The sequence below is a fragment of the Ursus americanus genome, chromosome 28 (assembly GCF_024610735.1).
Source record: "Ursus americanus isolate L20-20 chromosome 28, mUrsAme1.1.p, whole genome shotgun sequence".
Lineage (NCBI taxonomy): Eukaryota > Metazoa > Chordata > Mammalia > Carnivora > Ursidae > Ursus > Ursus americanus.
In genome coordinates, this window is record NC_142154.1 from 26,699,951 (window position 1) to 26,711,889 (window position 11,939).

The window sequence follows — 11,939 nt, forward strand, 5'->3', positions numbered from 1 at the left end:
GCCCAGCCTCCGCCCCCTGCCGGGTTCCGGCCGCCAGTCGGACCCGCCGAGACCCGGTTTCCTAGACAGCCGCGCCGCCGCTCCGTAGCCTGCAGGGGCGCGCGCGCGCCCACGGCGGAATGCAAGGGCGCAGGCGCGGGCCCGGCGAGCCGCCCGAGCGAGACCGCGCGCGCGCCCCCGAGCGCGGTGGGCGGAGGAGCAGAGGGAGCGGCGGAGCCGCGAGGGGGCGGGGGGGGGGGCGGACAGGGGAGCCCCGGTAGCGCGAGCTGCGGCCGGCGCCGCTGCAGAGCCGAGAGGATCCCGAGCCCAGGCAGCAGGTATGTGTCCTCGAAGCCGGCCGTGGCCAGGGCTTCCCCGCCTTGATGCCCGGGTCCTGTGGCCAGGGCGGGGGTGGGGGCGGGTCAAGGTTTGCAGGGTTCGTGTCCGGGAGGGCTGGGATCTTACCACTGACCTTCATCGCCCCTCGCCAGGGGAGCAAGACGAGGGTGCGTGGGGCAATCCAGGGTTTCAGCTCCAGCGTGGGGATCTGCTTCTTGTCACATGCTTCTTATTTATTTTTGCAAACTGCTCTGGTTCGGGTCCAGCTGCAGAAGCTTTACCTCCCATTCTTTGCCTCCGTGTGCCATCTTGCATTTATTAATAAAACATGCAAGCCGGGGTTGGGGGGTGGATTGCTGCTGGGGGGAATCCCATTGCAGTATGGGTTGAGTGGCGCCTATTTTCGGTTTTCAGGCGTGGTACTGAGGTGGAAATCCCACACCCTGAGCATTTGTGGCTTGGTTGGTCGTGACCACTTCCTAGTGGGCTTCCCCCATTTGTCTGGAGGCGCTACAGCGGCAGGATGTGCTGTCAGGAAAGGATGGTGGGCTTTCACCGTCAGGCCAGAACCCCCTTCAGGGGACACAGGTGCACATAGTTCTCCCTGCTTGCTAACTTGCCAAGGAGGCTTAAGGCCAGAAAATTGTTTCCCGTGATTGCCGAGAGGAGGCCTTGAACAGGATCCTCGAGACTTGCATACTCAAACTCATTAAGGTTTTGCATCTGAAGATGACTAAAGCATGCCACCTGTTGGAAGTCAGGCCCCATGAAATCTTCCATAATCTAGCCCACCAATTCCTGGTTCAGTCACTAATACTTAGCGATAGGCCCATACTGGTTCTTCCTGTCTTCTTTAATATTGCTTGTCATTTGTTCTTTTAAAATTTAATCTATGATTTGATGCTCCGTATGTTATAAATTACATGATTTGTATATATCCCATACACTTATAACATCATATCCTAAAGACTGAATTTCTTTTCAGTGTCTAGGTTACCAATTTCCTAGCTTTTCCCCTTGCTTCAAGCGGCAGTCCAAAAAGTGGGATATATGTAACTGATTACCTTTCTCTGCCCCTCCCCCCATTCTGTGGTAAAAAGAATAGAACAAACTGGAAGCATAAAGTGAATATGGGTATCACAAGACATTGGGATATGGCAGCAGAACTAATTGCTTGTAATCTATAGTCAGTGTGCCACATCTAATCAAGAGGACACATTCTTAAATACTCATATGTGCCAAGTACGGAGCTAAAGGGTGTTTGTGCATGATCTCATTTAATCTTCACAACAAACTTGTTATCTCCATGTTGAAGATGAAGAAGGTAAGACTAAGAAAGGTTAGCTAACTTGCCCAAGGTCACACAGTCAAGAATCAGAATAAAGATGCAAACTCAAGTGCCTCTGATTGCTGGGGTGGAGGGGCATTGGGAAGGACCTTTAACCCTGGTGCTGCTACTGCATCTGTATTTTAATTAAGATCAAGTTTATGCAAGAGCATACATGCTTGGATCTGATTTTCCACTTCATAGATTCCGCGTCAATCTTTGTGGATTTCCTTTAAGAGAAACGGTTGTTTCAGAATGGGTCTGTGTGGAATTTTTTGAGGTGGCACCGAGCCTATAAAAAATGGTATCCTAGACATGCTTTCCTTTAACTCTCTCAAATAAGCAGTTAAGTTCAAAAAAGTTGTTTCCCTTCAGATTTAAATCTATAAATTGTATGTGCATCAGATAGAATGAATCACTCATGTTTTTCATTATCGCATCCCACTCCAGTCTTCTTGCCACCCTGCATACTGGCTTCTGGTCTCAGTGCCAGTCATAAGAACAACATTGTCTATCACACTCGTATGTGAGTGCCTTAATGGGCTGAAGGAATCCAGACCAGTCATGGACCATAATCCAGTCTCTCTACGATAGTAGCAATTATTCACTTGAAGATCTTAGAATCTGTGCATTCAGCTATGGATGTATACTTAATCTTTTTTTGCAAGCGCGTTATTATAATGCAAATACTGGATTTTGCTGCACATTCCAGTAGTTCTCATAGACTTAGAAATTGCTATAGTTGCATCAATGGAAAATCCACTCAATGGGGCTACAAACTTTTATATTCAGGTCACATATTTAAGATGGTAGTGAGAAAGGTATATGTAAATATAAGGGATTATTTGAAAATTATATCCCCTGGAAATTACAGCTTTTAATTATAAATCGATGGCCAATATTAGGTAGGAATATAAGACTCTCTTATAAATTCTGTTAGCTCTATTTTCTTCCTTGGGCAATACAACTGGTTTTAGAAATGATCTTACTTTTGTCATTATACTTTGTTGTGTTGACAGTAAAGCAATTTGGATAACCATTTTGCCTCATGGAAAACACTGGGTTTTAGAAGAGCATATTTCCTGGTGTTTATGGAAATGCTGAGATGGAGTCTTCTGCCCTGAGGATTTCCAGTCTATGATCAGATAAACTCACGATGAGTCCTGATGTTACTGGGGAAACAGCAGAAAGTTAAGGGGGGTGTTGGGTGATTTCTGGAGAGGAAATGGGTTTTCCTATGTAGAGCATCACTATTTTCTTTAGTCAGAAATCTCATAATTAAAAAGCATACAAGAAGTAGACGTCTACTCGATTCCATTCAAGCAGGATTTTATTTAATCAGAGCTGAGCATCCTTTTAGGTGCAGTGGTCAATCTGAAGAATGTAAAAATGTTTCTGGACTACATTTTTTTTTCTTGAATCATATGCCTAAACTGGGAAAAACCATATGGTCAACTATGGATGCTTAAGTATTATTTTTTCCACCTCACCAAGTGTCTTTCTGGGTTTTTTTGGAGGTGAGGAAAACAACTAAAATTTTTCCAACCTATAGGTAGCATGCATTGCAGTGACTGTTGTAGTGTACATTTTAACGCATCGTTGAGTAAGACATGGAAACTGGCTTATTTGTCTCTCTTTGACTGACCTTGTAATCTTCTTAGCTGTGAAATGTGTTTTTTGTTTTAGTATTCTTCGCTTGGTGTTTTTTAAAATGAGATTTTTTTTTCAGTGTCAACAATCTTGAATCATAAAAGAAGTTCACAGTCAGCCTACTTTAAGATACTTTATTTTCATCAGTCTCTCTCTCTCCTTAGTGGCAGCCATTGCAAGAGTTTTAATTTTATTAAGAAAATGGTTCACAATCCATGAGTTAATCCATCCCCTTTCCAAACTGTACCAGAGTTCACAGTTGCTGGCCAGGCACACGCCCCTAGGACCTTCATCGGTGAACCCTGTAGCTCCCTTTGGCCTTATCTGCACCCAATTTCCCCACATAGAAGGTGTGAGGGTTCCTAAAGTTAGGTCCCACGAGGCAGGCATTGCTTGGGTAAGCGAGGTGGAATAGTGGCTACTCAGTATGATCTAGGAGAGGGTCAGGGAATCACTTCTCCCGAATCAACACTAGCCTATGCTGTGATTTCTCCTTGTAAATATAGTGTGTACTCATTGTAAAATGCTTAAGCATTACATAAATGTAGAAGGTAAAAGGTCAATGGCTAGAATCTTTAGTGATCTTACCCCTCAGCAATAGTCAGTAAATAGTTTGGTGTGAATTCTAGATTTTTAAATGTGGATTCTGAAATGTTCCTGTTTGCCAGCAATACTACCCATAGATGAATATGGTTTGCAGGGTTTTTTTTTTTTTTCCTTCCACAGGGTAATGTATCTTGCACTCTTAGTGGCCCATGAATGGCATACTTCTAGATACGTTTTATTCAGCCACTGTGGGAGCTAGATGAGAGGAGCCCTGTAACTGGGGGAAGAGGCAAGGGACTAATGTGTGGTGGGTAGGAACTGGGCACAATCCATGTCCTGTGATAGGTATTTTTACATTCTGTATCTCTTTTAACCCTTTGCAATTATCCTTTGTGGTTAACTGTGTATAGATGAGGAGAGGCAGAGTCCAAGGTCCACGAGATTTAAGGAGCCAAGCTGAGATTCAAGCCCTGATCAATGGCTCGGACTTGGGCTTTTTCCTTCTGATTGCAGAATGAAGAGCGCTCTGCCTCTGACCATCCACACTGAGCTCCTTGCTGCTCCCCCTGCCTCAGAGCCTTAACACTAGTGGTTCTCTCTCCCGGAATGCCCTTCCCACAGATACCTGCTTTGTTTGCTCCCTCACCTTTTGGCTTGGCTCAAAGTCTGACTACTCCTTTAAAACTAAGCCCTCTCCCAAAATCATTCTTAGCCCTCCTCCCTGCTTTGGTTTCATTCAGTAGTCCCTCTCCTAGTTTACCATATAAATTGGTTGTTTTGTTTATTGTCCGTCTCCCCCAGGTAATGAATGCTCCAGAGCACAGGGATTTTGTCTATTTTGTTCACTCCCAGCCCTGATGTTGTGGAAAAGAACTGACAAGTCACTGTGGCATCCTTGAATCCTTCCAGCCTCCTACTCTCCTTGTTTTTGTTAGCACTTACACTTCCCGGGAGTGAGCAGTGAAACTCTAAAATGCAAAGACTCTATGTGTGTGTTTGGGGGAATAGCAAGGGAAGTAGAGAAAAATCAGGAGGGATCTTGTCCTAAATGGTTGTCAGGGAGAGAAACCTCCCAGGTAGACAAAGGGAAATGGAAAGAAAGTCACCTGAGGGCCAGGGTGTGTGACAAGGCAGCAAAAAGTACATGGGGAGATGGCCAGGGATGAAGAGGAGACCTGTTCGGGTTCCCCTCTATTTGGCATACATGTTTTTTGAAGACTTCCAAAGAAGGCACCAGATTCCACCAACTTTCCTAGTGGCCTAAGTTACTAGAAAGGAAAAAGAATCCATGGACATTCACACAGGTAGACTAATCACTGCACCACCAGCATCAAACTGTTGCATTTTTTAAAGATTAAATACCTGTTGGTATCTTTCCTGTTTAAGCCAGAGTGTGAGAGTTCATTGCCCACTTAGCTCGAGTGTCTGAGTTTCGACAGGAAGCATGTACCAACAGCATCACAGACAGATTCTTTCAGCCCAAGCTGTCCCGACTCTGGTCATACATCTTTTGTTTGCAGTAGTTCTTGGGCCCAAGCAAAATGGGGGGGTTGGGGGGAATAATTCAGACTTAGAACACTTTAGAATTGAGTATACTGGGATACTGGAGGGAGTTCACGGTTATGGGATAAGGTCAGTGAAAATGCTCCTCAGCCATGGGGAGCCCTCCTCCCCTCCTCCCCCTCCTCCTCTCTTCCACCTCTCCTCCTCCTCTCCTCCCCCTCCCAGCTTTAATTACTGCCCTACGTAGTCTGAATTACCCGCCAGGAGAGAATTCCCCTTCAAAAAAAATGTAGCCTCCCTAAAACTGCTTTTGATTTGTCATAAAAAGTACCCAGTAGCTAGAACAGGGGCTGATAACTCAGGTTCCCACAGCTCATTAAAACAAAGAATTTTAATAAGTAGTCTGCCCTTTGCAGCCCAGGTGTTTGGAAGTCGGGGTTGGAATCAGGCAGCTGTTCTCTGGATTTCCGTCTAAAACCGTAATACACACATTGCTTTCGGCTGCTCTCTCTTGGCTCAAAACAGGTCTGAGGTAAGTTCTTTGATCTGTGAATCTCTCATGATCTCCTACCTTAGTTACCAAACTGCCATCAGGCCGGGCCAGGCAGTGTATATATAAGGTCAAGAGGTCAAGTAACCTTTCTCTATAACAATTTCCCTTCAAACAGTTAAATCTTTGTGTTGTACCTCAATTTGATGCAGTGTTTTTAATAAACAATTTCTGTGACACTTGCTAATTCTCCTTTAACCAAGCCTACTGAAATTTGTTAGTCTTGCCCTTCAAAACAAAAGAACAGGGTGAATATATCTTAGTCCCTCAAATAAAGAAAGTGTTCCACTGTTTCAAAAGAAAAGGTTGGGAATTTCTCTCCCATCTCTCCCTGTCCTTTCATTGTCAGTTTCTTTCCTGGGGCTCTCTCTGCTGTCACTTCTCCCATGATACCCTACAAGGAACCCCTGTCCCTATCCCTCTAATGAAATGGAACTCTTAAAGGTCACCCATGATTGCCTAATCACAGATCCGATGGCTGTTTCTCAGATTTCGTTCCTGATGGCTCAGCAACATCTGACCCTATCGACTTCTACTTGAAATGCTCTGTTGGCAGCACCCTCCCAAACGTGTCTGGTCTTTTCCTCTCTCATTATTCCTTTCCTATCGAGAGGCAGCCTGGAGAAGTGGTTAAGACTGTTGGTTCTGTGGGCTCTATGGGTTTGAACCCTGGCTCTAATACTTGCTAACTGTGTGACTTGAGTGAGTTATTTAACCCCCCTGAGCCTCAGTTTCTTCATCCGTAAAATGGGAAGAAGAGTACCTAGGCCACAGGGCTGTCAGGAAGAAATTAAATGAATGTGCCTAGTAAAGAGTAAGTGCTTAGTAAATGCCATCTTTAATCATTTTAACTTGCTGTTTGGATACCTTCAGAGGCTCCCTTGTATCTGCAGAATAAAACCATAACTTTAGCTCTTAACTAGCTTACTTACTGCCCCCAGCCTTTTCTAGTGTGCGCCCACTTCCAAGCCCTTATCCATGCAGTCCCCACTTGAGGACCACCTTCACCCCTTCCTGCTCTGCCCCTCCTTCCCTGGCCAGAGGAGGAAGAGCACTGAGGGCTGTGCCCGCCTCAAGGCCCTGAGCACAGGCTGTGTGTAATGGAAGCCATCCTCCCTTGGGCACTGAGCCTATCTCTCTCAGACAAATTATAAATTACTTACGGACACCAGCTGTGATTTATACTTTCAAAAAATATCCTTCTCAGCATTTAGTGCTATATACATACTAGGAATTTAACTCCTATCTTCTAACTGCCAAAACATGATAGTTTTTCTTGGTCCTTCCAGAATCGTTTTTCCTCCTAAACTGAAACTTGTATTGATCAGTCCTAAAGCCTGTGTAAGCTTTATATGGGAAAATTGAGTCAACACAACAGGGAGAGTTAACCACCTCAGAACAGTTTTGGAATGAGGAAGGATATATAGAAATCACTAAAATAATGGGAGCACAGGGAGTAACTTAATTCTTTTTAAAAGGAGTTTGAAATTCTCCCAACCTGGGAAGCTGTTAGGACTTTATACAGTGTTTGGGACTTTTTTCTGTCCTGATGCCATCCCTCCCAAGCAAAATGAGTGCCAATTGCACAACCACCCTCCACCCCAGCTGTGATAATCAAAAATGTCTCCAAACATTGCTGAATGTCCTCTAGGGTACACGAAATCATCCCCATTTGAGAACCACTGCTCTATAGGATCAATCCAGAAAACTCAGTATATTCCCAGTTCAGAGAATATCAGAATTTGGACAGTTTGGATCAAATGAAGATGAAAATTATAATAGGAAAGATAAATTTGGGTTTGAAATTACTAACACAGAAAATTTAGCATCTACAGATCTTTGGTACGTAACGCCATTGTAAGTTGAAAATGTTAAGTGGAAAATGCATTTAATGTAGCCTACCACCAGACATCATAGCTTACCATAGTGCACCTTAAACATGCTTAAAACACTTACATTAGCCTACAGTTGGGTTAGATCATCTAATGCAAAGCCTATTTTATAATGAAGTGTTGAATATCTCATGTAATTTGCTGAATACTCTAGGTGAACAAAGTAAGGGTTGTAGGGGTACCAAATGGTTGTAACGTGTTGGTTATTTACCCTGGCGGTCTTGTGGCTGACTGGGAGCTGCCACTCGCTGCTGCTGCCCCGCAGCAAGAAATATCATCCTGCACATCACTAGCCTGGGAAAAGGTCCAAATTCAAAATCTGAAGTATGCTTTCTACTGAATGCATACTGCTTTTGCACTGTCATGAAATCAAAAGATCATAGGTAGGTTGAACCATTACAATTGGGGGATCCTCTGTATAAGCAGTTATGGATTGTATTATGAATATGGAGAAATAAACCAATACAGTAGTTACAGAAATTCAGACCATCTACTCCTAAAGTTCTCGCGTGTGAATACAACAACTCCAGTGCAATACTCCAATCATCCTTGGAATATTTTTGTTGGAATTGTATTTAAGTGCCCAAAATACTTTTCTGCTTTTGACAATAAGTCTATTAAACCAAAAAATAATGACTGGAGAACTCTGAGTTGATTACCATTGGAGGGAATTATATTTGACCTGAGGTAAGCTGGCTCTCCCTACCAGAGGCTGCTTCTGACCCCAAAGCTGCTCTAAGACAGCACGTTCAGGTGCTTCAGGGGTGAAGTAGGAATGACTAGGTACTTTGTGCTTTGGTGAAGGGCCCCAGTTGCTCAGTAATCTTCGTGGTTGTTAGAAAATTTAGCTGTACGTTCTAAGTGCAGTAGCACAGATTGCACGTCATACCCAAAGGCCGAAAGTAACAGTTAAATGTACCACTTTCTGAAAAAAGCATTAAGGCTCCAACCTTGTGAGAGACCTGCTTTGGCCAAAGATCACCTTTGGCTTGTAATCGCCTTTGAAAAGGGAAAGCATACAGACCTTCAAGGTGATCACTGATCAATGGTCTAGAAATAGGCCTTGCGCAGTTTCTTGAATCTGGGAGGCAAGGTAGAATTACTCATTCCACAGACAACTGTGAACATCTTCTGTGTTCCAGACTTGTGCTAAGGAACTCCAGAAACCATGATGGACTGAATTGTGTCCCTCCTAAAATGCATATGTTGAATCCCTAACCCCCAACATGACTGGAGATAGGGTTTTCAGAAGGTACTTAAGGTTAAATGAGGTCATAAGGAGGGAATCCTAATCTAATAGTACAATGGCCTTCTAACAAGGGAAAGCGAGGGGTGCCTGGCTGGCTCAGTCAGAAGAGCATGCAACTCAATCTCAGGGTCATGAGTTCAAGCCCCATGTTGGGTGCAGAGATTACTAAAAAAATAGCAAATTTTTTAAAACGAGGAAGAAGAAGAGAAAGAAAGATTTCTCTTTCATTCTCTTCACCCTTTGAGGACACAGTAAGAAGGTGGCCATCTACAACCCATGACCAGAATCTCACCATGCTGGTACCTCACCGTGGATTGCTAGCCTCCGGAACTGTGAGAAAAAAAATTCTGTTGTTTAAGCCATTTAGTATATGTATTTGTTTTCATAGCCCCAGCTAACACATTCTGCATCCTCATTGTATAGACGAAGAAACTGGACCCAGAGAAGCAAATGACTTGTCCAAGGTCAAGTTACTAGTTAGTGGCAGAACTAGAACATAGAACCTAGTTTTCCTGACTAGTCCATTGTACATTCCCCTTTCTGTACCACCTCAGGTCATATGGGCTCCTGTTCATTATCTCTAGAACCTGTGGCTCACCTCTTCTGTAAGTATCAGGGTCCTTATATCTGCTCCGTTTATCTCAGGATGGCTGTGAGGATTGGGTAGATGGGACAAAAAAGACAATTTAAGTGTCTAAACAGAATATTTTACAGATGTAAGTATCACACTCAACTCAGATTTTGCCCGATTATCAGGAATCTATCTGCCTTCGAAAATTGTTCTTTTTTTTTTTTTTTAAACACCTGAAACTTAGTCTTAATTGCTGAAATGAGGTAGTTCTTGAAAGTGTAACCAGAAAGCTCTGCAGTCTATGGACAAAAACTATAAAGTCGTTTCTAGTTGTAACTACATTGAGACTGGAGCATCAGATTAAGGCATAAGAATTTCTAGAGTCTAGCCCATACACTATTCCATGCAGTAGAAGTGTAACTCTGGACAAGTCACTTCACCCTTCTGAGTCCTGGCATCCTTTCCTATCAAATAATGGGATTAGGCTTTGTGGTTTAGGGATTCCAGAATAATTACTCTGAACTGTGCAGTGCCTTAAAACAGCAGGACAAAATAATTCACACAGTGATCTCACTTTACAAATTATACTTCAGTTATAGTTGTTGGAAGAGTCAAGCATAGATGAATGGCATTTGGCAGGAGTACATCCGAAACCCTTAATTATACACTGTAGGCAGCTCTGTAGCTTGGTCTGTGTCAAAAGACACCACATTATCAAATGACACAGTGTAGAGATGTTCGGAGTTTTTACAACAGCTTGTTCATCCATAGCATGATTGGCCTGTGTCAGGTAGCATCCACAGTCTGCACTTGAAAATCTGAGCGCTCCTATATTTAAAGACCTCCTGTCCAGTTCCTTTGGAAATGAGTCCATTAAAATTGATGACACTCAGTGGGGTGTTTCGGGTTCATAGCTAGTGACACATACGGTTTATTTCCAGATTTTTATGTAGTTAAATGCTATACTAGGTATAATGGTTTTCTTCCCCCTTCATCTATTTTGCCTAGCCCCCACCCCGCACACCTCTGGCAACCACCAGTTTGTTCTCTATATGAGTCTATTCCTGTGTTTGTGTAAGTTATATAAGTTTCAGGTGTAAGTTTTATACACAGCTTTTGATGTATTTCCATTGTAGAAGTAATACATAAAAATCACACATAAGTAATACATAAATTGGAAACACTTTTAGCAATAAGGAAAAAATCATCTATAATCCTACTATAGTTATTATTTACCTTTTGTGCCTATCCTTTGAGGCATATTATGCATGATTTTTAAAAATTTTAATTATGGTTACATACACATAATGAAATTTACCATTTTAGCCATCCTTAAGTGCAGAGTTAAGTGACCTCAAATACATTCACATTGTTACGCTATCATCAATACCACCCATCTCTGGAACTCTTGTCATCTCACAAAACTAAAACTTTGTATCCATTAAATACAAAACTTCTACCCCATTACACCTCCACCCACAGAATTTATATTATTGATGTCACAATTTCCTCTTTATACCTGTTATATTTTATATTTTAAAATATTATACAGGCATTTTAATAACTTGCTGAGGACAGCAAGGAGGCCTGTATAAGGAGACTGCTGTGATAAGGGGATAGGAAATAAAACTGGAAAGGGAGTTTGCAGGGCCTTGTATTCCATGGTGAGAATTTGGATTTTATTTAAAATTTGTTGAGACATCTTTGGATAATTGAAGGCAGAGGAGCAGCATGATTTAATTTGTTTTAGAAGGTGTACTTGGTTGCTGTGTGGACGTAGACTGCAGGGGTAGGAGAGGAAACAGGAGAGCAGTGAGGAGGCTACTTTGGTAATCCAGGTGAGAGAGGACAGTGGCTTGGATCAAGACGGTGGCTTGGACCTCCTTCAGTGGAAGGGGCCAAGTAGTTGAATTCCAGATATATTTTGAAGCTAGAGCCAGTAGGATTTGCCGATGGATTGGGTGTGGGATAGGAGAGAAAAAGAGGAGTCAAGGTGAACATCAGTGTTTTGGGCCTGAGCAACTGGAAGGAGGAAGTTGCCATTTTTTGAGGAAGAGATGAAGGAGGAGGAGATTTTAGGTGGGGGGAAATGAAGAATTGTGTTTCAGTTTTCATTTTTACAGTCTAGTAGATGTCTAACCGAAGATGTCAGGTAGGCAGTTGGATATGCAAATATGGATTTCAGGGGAAAGGATGGGGCTGGAGATAAAAATTCTGAAGACAGCATGTGTGGATGACATTTTAAGCCATGAGATTGAGTGAGCTCACTTAGGCCCTGGCAGGGAGCATAGATGGATAAAAGGTCTGAGTAAAGAGCCCTGGGGCATGTCAAC

General features: G+C 43.1%; 1 protein-coding gene across 1 annotated transcript in view; it reads left to right on the plus strand.

The window, feature by feature from the left end:
• Positions 1–236: 236 nt before the first annotated feature.
• TMEM266 (transmembrane protein 266) overlaps positions 237–11,939 on the plus strand; it is a 120,576-nt gene continuing 108,873 nt past the window's right edge. Inside the window, exon 1 of the mRNA XM_045795111.2 lies at positions 237–317. The gene's annotated coding sequence lies outside the window, so the exon portion shown is untranslated. The remainder of the gene's footprint in view (positions 318–11,939) is intronic.